The sequence below is a fragment of the Diaphorina citri genome, unplaced genomic scaffold, assembly GCF_000475195.1.
Source record: "Diaphorina citri unplaced genomic scaffold, Diaci psyllid genome assembly version 1.1 scaffold421, whole genome shotgun sequence".
In the NCBI taxonomy this organism is placed as follows: Eukaryota; Metazoa; Arthropoda; class Insecta; order Hemiptera; family Psyllidae; genus Diaphorina; species Diaphorina citri.
The window spans coordinates 165,300-175,582 of NW_007377856.1; positions in this window are offsets into that span (position 1 = coordinate 165,300).

Genomic DNA, 10,283 nt, shown 5'->3' on the forward strand with positions numbered 1-10,283 from the left:
TCTCTCTCTGTGTGTTATTTAATGGCCAGTTGTGTGTGTGTGGTCTGCGCAAAAATGGCCAAAAAATCGGTCGTCCAAAACCGGTGTGTGTGCAACGGGCCTAAGAATTTAGAGTTCAGAATTTTAGATGATAGTTTCGCCAACATAACATTGTACCGTTGTAGACCCCGACTCACCAAGTGCTACGCCAGGCGAGGAAAACGGGGTGAAAAAAGCTGAAGATCCCAGCTCAAGTCCAGGTAAAATAATGGCCACGCTCTTGTCTTCTGGGTGTTCAAGTTATACTAACCCTTACGTATTCTTGAGAGTTCATTGCAACGGTCGTTACATTAATTAGACTTACTTTATCATGGACACTCGTTGCTTTAAGTTGAAAGTCCAGAAGAGGTATAATAATAATAATAATAATAATAGTGCTTATTTATACTGCTCGCATAGGACTGAAAAGTCCCTTTACTCCAGCAGTAGGCTACTACTATCATTGTGGTCAAATTCTCAAATTATATTGAGGATAAAATTCCATACCTCGGCTGGGATTGAACTCACGCCCTCCTGTTTACCAGGCGAGCGCCTTGACCATTACACCACCGAGGCAGGGTGACCACTACACCACCAAAAGTAAGATTTTTCTTACCGCTCTAGTGACAGATAACGCTTTCAGTCTTCTATATCTAGCGTCCGAATTTTTGCCAAGTTCAGCATAAGCTGCCTGCAAAGCTTCCGGAACTCCAGGATCAGTCAGTTTTAGTTCCTCTTCAAACTTAAAATAACTAACTAAAATTAAGGTGTACAGTTTTAAGTGAAAAACACTACTCCACTTACTAGTACAAATTGAACTGACTTACGTAGCCAACACTGACTTTTCCCTCGGATTATGAGGGTGTTATCGGTTGTGAACTTTTATCATTCTGATAAGAGTGATTAAAAATGACATGGTGTTATCAATATTGTAACCTTTTGACATTGAGAATTTGCAATCACTATTTGTAAATTTCCGGTTTGCAAATGTGTTTATTTAATGATACCTAGATGTTAGAGGGAGTAGACTAGCGAACCCCTAACCAGGCTGGTTGTAGCAATTTACAGCTCGTTCACACTGCACGAAACGATTTTTTCTCCGTCCCAAATTTTTCTTTGTTACGATTTTTTTTCGTGGGGCGTATACAAATGAATTAGCCTGTTCATATTGCCAATGAAGAAAAATTCGTATAATAATTTGGCCAAGAAGAAAAATTCTTTCATTGTGAACGGGCTGTAAAAGAGAGTTCACATGGCATTAAAAAGGACAAGCCATTTTCTTTTAAACAAACACCGTGGCCGAGAGGATATCACACTAGACTTGCACACCGGAGGTCCCGAGTTCGATTCCGAGCTGGGTCTCACATAATAATACACTGAGAGATTGTGTCGGGTAGGGAAAGAGTGGAGATCTCGGTGGTCGCCGTATCAAGGTGTGGATAAAAAGTTGTCCACACTTCTTTTTTATTTCAATTTCATTAAAATAACTTTTTTTCACTTTTTTATAGTTGGTAAATCAAGGTGTGGATAAAAAGTTGTCCACACTTCTTTTTTATTTCAATTTCATTAAAATAACTTTTTTTCACTTTTTTATAGTTGGTAAATCAAGGTGTGGATAAAAAGTTGTCCACACTTCTTTTTTATTTCAATTTCATTAAAATAACTTTTTTTCACTTTTTTATAGTTGGTAAATCAAGGTGTGGATAAAAAGTTGTCCACACTTCTTTTTTATTTCAATTTCATTAAAATAACTTTTTTTCACTTTTTTATAGTTGGTAAATCAAGGTGTGGATAAAAAGTTGTCCACACTTCTTTTTTATTTCAATTTCATTAAAATAACTTTTTTTCACTTTTTTATAGTTGGTAAATCAAGGTGTGGATAAAAAGTTGTCCACACTTCTTTTTTATTTCAATTTCATTAAAATAACTTTTTTTCACTTTTTTATAGTTGGTAAATCAAGGTGTGGATAAAAAGTTGTCCACACTTCTTTTTTATTTCAATTTCATTAAAATAACTTTTTTTCACTTTTTTATAGTTGGTAAATCAAGGTGTGGATAAAAAGTTGTCCACACTTCTTTTTTATTTCAATTTCATTAAAATAACTTTTTTTCACTTTTTTATAGTTGGTAAATCAAGGTGTGGATAAAAAGTTGTCCACACTTCTTTTTTATTTCAATTTCATTAAAATAACTTTTTTTCACTTTTTTATAGTTGGTAAATCAAGGTGTGGATAAAAAGTTGTCCACACTTCTTTTTTATTTCAATTTCATTAAAATAACTTTTTTTCACTTTTTTATAGTTGGTAAATCAAGGTTTAAAAACTAGTCTTGAAAAAAATTAAATATTGGAAAAACAGCAGAAAACAGATTGACGGTCTTGTCAACTCGGAATCTAAACTCAAACTAAACTGTTTTTTACAAACACTCCGACTACTTCGAGAACTGGAACTGGACTTGTGGACTTTTTGCCTGCGTTACAGTCATGAATATTGTTTGTTACTGATTTGTTGTTGTTGTCGCTGATTTGTGATTATCATTATCGAGGGGTATGACGTCGGAGCTTGGGGCATACCCCGGGAAGGGCAGGGCAGGGCAGAGGCAGGTTTCCCCTAGACCCTAGACCTTGGTGTTGACTTGTTGACTTTGTTGTTGGGATCTTTCAAGATATGTCATCTCTTGTAAATAACAGATACATAATTTATTTATTGCAATTTTCATTTTATTTTTAGTCTTGGGATTTGAGTTTTCTTTAGTGACAATAGGAAATTAGGACTTGTGTAGTTTTCTTCAATGATGATAGGAAATTATAGGAACTTTGTTGTTGTTGTTGTTGTAGCGGCTTTAGCTTTCGCCGAATGGCGATAGCAGAATAAAGAAAAGATGTCTTTTTGTATCTGCTATACACCGGGGTGATGGTCTCTAGCTCTAGCCATGTTAAATTGGCTGGCTCGTCCTGAACCGCAGTCAACCATCGTGAGGACTTGTGCTTGGTCTTTAAAAGCAGAGAAAACCCTTTGAGGAACTGCCAGCTTGCTGGGCTGGTTAGGGTTAGCTGTTCTCCTCCCTGTTTATAGTCCCACAGCCAGACGCTAGTCTTCTCTCTGTTTAACGTCCCCTAGCCAGACATGTAGTATCTATCTAATGACTTAAGAAATAAAATAGATATCTATACGTTGAAGTAAATGAAAATAAATTTAATCAAAAGTCTGCGTATAGACTAGTATAGAGGTACCTTTGTTGCCTAGGACGTACCTACTATTTAAATTCACCTAAACGTTGTTTTCATCCCCATCTAAACAACACAATTCATATGGGTATGGGTGTATCTCGGGGTTTCAGTAGGTTTGTCTAATATAAAGACATTACATTGGATACACGCATCCGGTGAATTTCCATCGATTTTGCTACAATCTCTGTCTTCCAGCATCTTGAAATCATACTCCTTCCCTGAACCACCAGTCAAATCCTGAAAGAGTAGTTATTACGAGTATGTAGGTTTATTTCTGTGTCAGCTAGTGGATATTGCACGTTGAATGTATCAGTCCTCCTTGGATGAATGAAGCAACGTTGCGCGTGGTTAGTTTCCTGATGGGTGACCAAATGGGTAATCGCATGCTCCTGGCTTTTCCCGGCCCCACTCAGGCTAGGGGAGGTTAATGTAAGTAGGCGGGAAGCTTGTCTCCAAATGGAAGATAAAACGCCCGCCAATAAAAACTTTAGCAGTTATACCTACTGTGATGTTAAACCCATTAAAAAGGGCTTAGTATGGTTTTCAACCAAGCAACTTTAGCAGTTGAGTAATACCATAGCAATAAGATTTTTTTTTTACTATTGATGTAATTTTGACATTTTTAACTCTAGGTACAATTAACAACATTATTTTTTGTTGATACTTGCCGCTTCCTTTAATTCTAGGACTAGGACATTTAAAAATATAAAGTAACTTTTATTTACACTGTTTACCTTTATTTAAACCAACTATTGTAATAAATTATAATGTTTCATATTTTTAGTTTTCAAAAGACAAAAATTTAAAACTTTTACACGTACACAGTGGCGTAGCGTGGTCTAAATTCAAGTGTAGGGCGTTGTAGGGCTCATGCACAGGTCTACCAAGTCCCATCACAACCGCGGATCCCGCGAACAAACCGCGGATACCGCGAAGAAAGCGCGGACAACGCGAACAAACCGCGGACACAGCGAACAAACCTCGGATGCCGAGAAACAACTTCAATAACTAATTCAAATTAAACACAGAGGGATCTCCAAACCTATGGTCAAAATGTATGAGAAAGCTCTCCTCAACCCCCTACATTTCCCCTGATCCCCTACTTTTACTTTTGGTAGTAGGGGGTCTAGGGGAGGTTTCTTCGGACCTAGATTTTTGTCAGAGCTCATTCTCTCTTTTGCTTTCAGGTTGGAAGGTTCTTGATTCCTCTCTATGATATCTCCAAATAGTTCAACATTTCCAAGTTTTTTGGAAAACAAGAGTTCACATGCCAAACTTTTACAATATCTCTAACCGTTTTGTCGCTATAGCTGAAAACTGCCAAAAAACGGTCGAAATCTGTCCAAAAGTGGTCAAAACACCGCCAAGCGCAGCAACCATCTCAACCAAACGTTTTGTGTTGCACCCTTGTCACATTTGTGAACTACATACCAAATTTCACCGCCAAGCGCAGCAACCATCTCAACCAAACGTTTTGTGTTGCACTCTTGTCACATTTGTGAACTACATACCAAATTTCAAGTCTCTAGCTTGTCCCGTTCCCGAGATATTGTTAAATTACACCAAAACCGCCAAAAAGCGGTAAAATGCCGCCAAGCGTTGCACCGATCTTGAAAAATTTAAAACTTTTACAAATTAATACATTATACAAAATAAATATTTATTGAATCTACAGATTAAATATTACACCTCGCTATTGTACTTCTTTATCTTTCACTTAAGGGAAGGTCAAACTGTAAAATGGAGTTTACCTGTCGCTAATGAGGCCGATTTTCAGAACTCCTTTCTTACTAATCTCGATTTATATTACAAAACTCGAGTTTTGAACGTTTTTAGAAGTCAGTAAACCCGGTCCTTGCCCCTTGTGCAAATCAGGAACATCGAAAAGAAAAGAGCCCAAACAAAACCAGGATTTTACGGACAATGGAAGAAGAAACTAACAAGAAAGTAATGATTTTCATAGATTTTTCTTACTATTGACATTCAGACATTCTTGACATTCTTACTATTGAAATTCAGATAATTTTAATAGATACCTAGTAGGTGGGAAAATAGATTTTCTTTATATCATTAATTGTGATTCGCAATAGTTCAATAAAATAACTAGGTAAATAATAAGAACATGGTATGACAAGGAACCTATCTGCTGGTTTTCAATCCCCTTATTCAATCCTCCTACAAGTCTACACCATCAGGCAAAATCACCTTTGTTCTAATGTCATATGGTACGAGTATGTTTACTTCCTTATTCTCTTCCCTACACTATCGGGCACCTTTGTTGTATCTCTTTCCTTAATACACTGTTTTATATGATTCCAAACAATAAAACGAAACATTTAATTAAAAACTTTCCCTTCTCGCTCTGTCAAATGATTTCCTCCTTGTCTTCCTACGTCGACATTTACTTTTCATTTTCTTACTATCCTTTTCTCCCCCCATTCTGTCTCTTAATCCCCTTATTCGATCCTCCTACAAGTCTACACCATCAGGGAAAATCACCTTTGTTCTAATGTCATATGGTACGAGTATGTTTACTTCCTTATTCTCTTGCCTACACCATCGGGCACCTTTGTTGTATCTCTTTCCTTAGTACACTGTTTTATATGATTCCAAACAATAAAACGAAACATTTAATTAAAAACTTTCCCCTCTCACTCTGTCAAATGATTTCCTCCTTGTCTTCCTACGTCGACATTTACTTTTCATTTTCTTACTATCCTTTTCTCCCCCCATTCTGTCTCTCTCCCTCTTTCTAATTTCTCATTCTCCCTTTCAATCTTTCCTCATTTGTGTCTCCCTTTTTTACTTTCTATTTTTTCTTCTTCTTCTTCTGCGTCTTCTTCATCTCCTCCTCCTCCTCCTCCTCCTCCTTCTTCTTCTTCCTCTTCTTTTTGCCCTCCTCCTCCTTCTTCTTCTTTATTCCAAATGAAAATGAGTCAGAGAAGATCTTCCGCTGACTTAACTGATCTCCCGGGCAGAAGTAGCGTCTTTTTCATCTCCTCCTCCTCCTCCTTCTTCTTCTTCTTCTTCTTCTTCTTCTTCTTCTTCTTCTTATCCTCCCCCTCCGTCTTCTTCTCCTCCTCCTCCTTCTTCTTCTTTATTCCAAATGAAAATGAGTCAGAGAAGATCTTCCGCTGACTTAACTGATCTCCCGGGCAGAAGTAATGTAACGAGGAGTTTTCTGTATACAACGGTTCTCCCCATCATTCTAGTGTCAGCAAGTCAGCGAGAAGTTATGATCAGCAGCATTATCACTATGTAGAAAAACGACGGTGTTATTAATTAAAATGAAATGCTAAAGAGAGAAAAAAAAAAGAAAAATATCTGTGTTTTCTGAAGTTTTTCGAGTTTTTCCAGAGATATCTACAGGAATGTAACAAGTTTTTACTTCAATATCTGTGTTTATCTATCTACAAGACTGTAACAAGTTTCTCTGTTTGTAAACGACTTGGGCCGAAATCTAAAGTCCTGAGAAACTCGACCTCTTTTTGAGCTCCTTCAAAATTGCCGATCCTAAACATAATTCTATTATGTCATAGTGACGTAATCAAAATAAACGCAACTCATTATTGTCATCGCTGAAATAGGGTAAATAGGGTGGCTGGTTGCCCACGGGTTGGAAACCTTACATTGCACTGTATACACGCTCCTGGGGAAGTTTGTTTGATCTTACTGCAGTCTCTTGATTCTCTCATCTTGATTTCATATCCTGAGCTTGATTCGTTTGGCTCGAGGTCGGCGGGATCCTGTAAATCAACAAGGAGAAGGTGAATATAACGAATACACACTAAGAAAAAACTAGGGTGCCGGCAGCCCAATCGGGTGACTGTGTTCTTGCACTCTAATATTGAACTCTATATCGGGAAGCTCGACACTATAATATAGCATTCTAACAGACTAAATCAGGGGAAGTAACATAATGATAGAGTTCTTTTGGCACCCTGTCACCATTTTTTTTTTTTTTTAGGTCCACTCAAACCAGACCCACAGAACACCAACACAACGAGAACAAGAGACAACTTCAAGTATGCCATTTTGGCAAATAATATTGAACTTAGTGGCACTTTATGTTGAGGAAGTAACACGGTAACACCACACTTCGTACGCAGCAAAAGTCAACTGAACAACACGAGCTTTTTCCTCGAGTTCTTTTAGATAAGAAATAAGACAATGCCTACTTCCTTATACCTACTACACCATATTTTGTTAGGATAAGTAAAGTAAAAATCACGTTATCTATCAACTTTGACATTGAGGGTTATCAGTAACAAGCATTCTTTATCTATCTTTTTTTTTAGTAGGTATTCAACAACAACAATAGGTAGATATGCAATTCAAATGAATAGATAAATAAATAAATGACCTTCGTCTACAGCTTTAGACTTTAGATGGGGATAATCAGAATGCATTAGATAGGTAGGTACTAAACAGTTTATTTATTATTGGTAGGTATAAACATAGCTATAAACCTATAAACTAGGTATATACAGGTTATACATTTACATCTATAATAAAATAACAGTATAACACTACATGGGTTCCTACTTACTGTAAGTAGATATTTATGAATATAGGTATCTATTACAAAATAATAGGTACAAATTTATAGATAAATCAAAAGTAACTAAAGGATCCAAAGGGTGAGTTTTCCTAGCCTTCATTTCCTAGCCCAGCCCAGACAAGTTGCCTGGCATTCTCTTCCATTTGACCTTTTTTGACATCTCTCTCTCTCCTAACCAATACAATCCATCCGGGGCATAGTGAATCTCGGGGTTTCATTAGGTTTGTCATATACAAACACATTACAATCGGTCCTAAACATAATTCTATTATGTCATTGTGACGTAATCAAAATAAACGCAACTCATTATTGTCATCGCTGAAATAGGGTAAATAGGGTGGCTGGTTGCCCACGGGTTGGAAACCTTGAGGTTGAGAGTTCGATTCCCTGGAGGTTCATTTCTTCAGGACAATTGCAAAATAGTGGTGATAATAATGATTTACTAAAAATACAAATTATTTGTAATATTTGTAAAAAATACTAATAAATACCTATAGGTAATTAATTAATAATTATTTACCAACATTTCTCTTTTCGTTATATTAGTGGAGATGCCAAATTTACCAATTAGGTTTGTTGATATAGGTACTATAGGTAATAGTGGAGATGTCAAAATGACCAACATTTCATGGTTAGTAATTTAGTAGGTACTTGTAGAGATGTCAAAACGTATTTTTAGTGGAGATGGCAAACCCATTAAATTAAAAATTTCATTATTTGATTAAAGAACTGATAAAAGGTAGGTGCCCATTCAAATTGTACCATTACCTTTATACGTATTATTATTGTACTTCTACCTAAACCTAATACACACAAACCAAACTTCAAATATTGTGGGTTGCGGCCTGAACAAAAAGTAAAGCCACAAAATTGAGTTATAATAATATTATGTTGTTTTGTATTCTGAACAGAGGTAGGTATACAATTTTACCTCCCTTTGACCCCCTCCCGCCCAGAATCTCATTCCAATGAGAGAGAAATCTGTTTTTCCTCTCCGAAAAAAGAAAAGCTAAATTGGAAATTGAACTTTGGAAGGGGGAGGGAGACCAAAATAGGTTTATATTTATTTATTTTTTAATAGAAAATAAAAATAATCGGTTTCTGATCAGATTTACTTTCTTTGATGAAATAAAATGTATTTTTTGTTCCAATCTACACACGTTACACATTAATGGGTACACAGAATATAACTTACGTGGTAGGCTGTGTAAGCTGTGTTGCTTATTTATTCCTGTCATAGCTAGATATATCTCCTGTTAATTTTTATTTCCCATTGGCACATTTTGTAAGAAGGAATAGCTTTTTCATTATTATCTTATTGGTATGTAAATGCTATTTCTATTTTATACCTTTCCTTTTGTCCTGTTCTTCGGGTATGACCTTCAAAAATAATACGTCTGGTCATAAGAAATGCCTACACATAAAAAGGCCTCGTCATGAAGGTTGCTCTTCAGGGCCAAGTTCAACTTTTTTTATCCCCTTGCTATATCTTGATTTCCTTGAAATACCTACCTGCTACCCTAGACTTGCTATCAAATACCTACCCCAGACCTGCTAATATCTTGATAACTGTGATCACACCAGGTTTTGACTCACACAAGCTTTCGAGTCCACATGGTGAAGTTCCCATGGTTCACCAGAAGGGATAAGGGTCTGTCTCTGTCACTGATGTCGACATTAGGGTGGCAAGGAAGATAACACGAGAGAACAAGGGGCTGAAGGATTTTATTTTCTTCCAAAGCACATAACGCTTCACTGAAACAAACCCTTCAATTTGTGACGTCATTTTATAACAAAGTAACATTCTCTCTTACTTTTTTTAGGGAAATTATTTTCTTGTTTTTAAAATGGCGGCTTTTGTGCTTTGGGTTATTTTTAGTAAGAAGTCTAATGAAAGACACGTCTTGGAGTGTAGGCTGTGTTTTTCCATGTCAACTTTAATTTTGTTTTTACTTTGATTGTCGATCAACATGGAGCTATCTACACTATGTCAGTCAACTCCGTCGATCGACACAGTAGTTATAAATAGACGTAGGTAACAACACTTTGATCTTATTGAAATCTCTTACTTGTATTTTCACAATTTTATCATGTACATATGATTTGAGTAGGGCTAAAATAGCCGTATTTGGTGAATTTATTTTTCCAGTTTTTTAATTGACTCTGTCAGAGAAATTCATCCCCTCCACAGAAAAAACACCTCAATTCACGAGCTGCCTTATTGCAAGTTCCATTGCAAGTCTCTCCATATTTCCTCTGAAACTCTTTTTTGCCTCTCTTCCATATTATTATTTATTCCCCAATATGTATTCTCCTCCTCTCATCTTACTCCCCCTCTTCTCTTTTCCATGTAGACATATTCGAAAATTTCATTCCCTTCATTCGATTTTCATCATTATATTCAAACACAAAACAATACCTTTTCCTTCCTCTTGTTCATGTAACTTCCCATCATACGTATACGTTGTTTCGTTT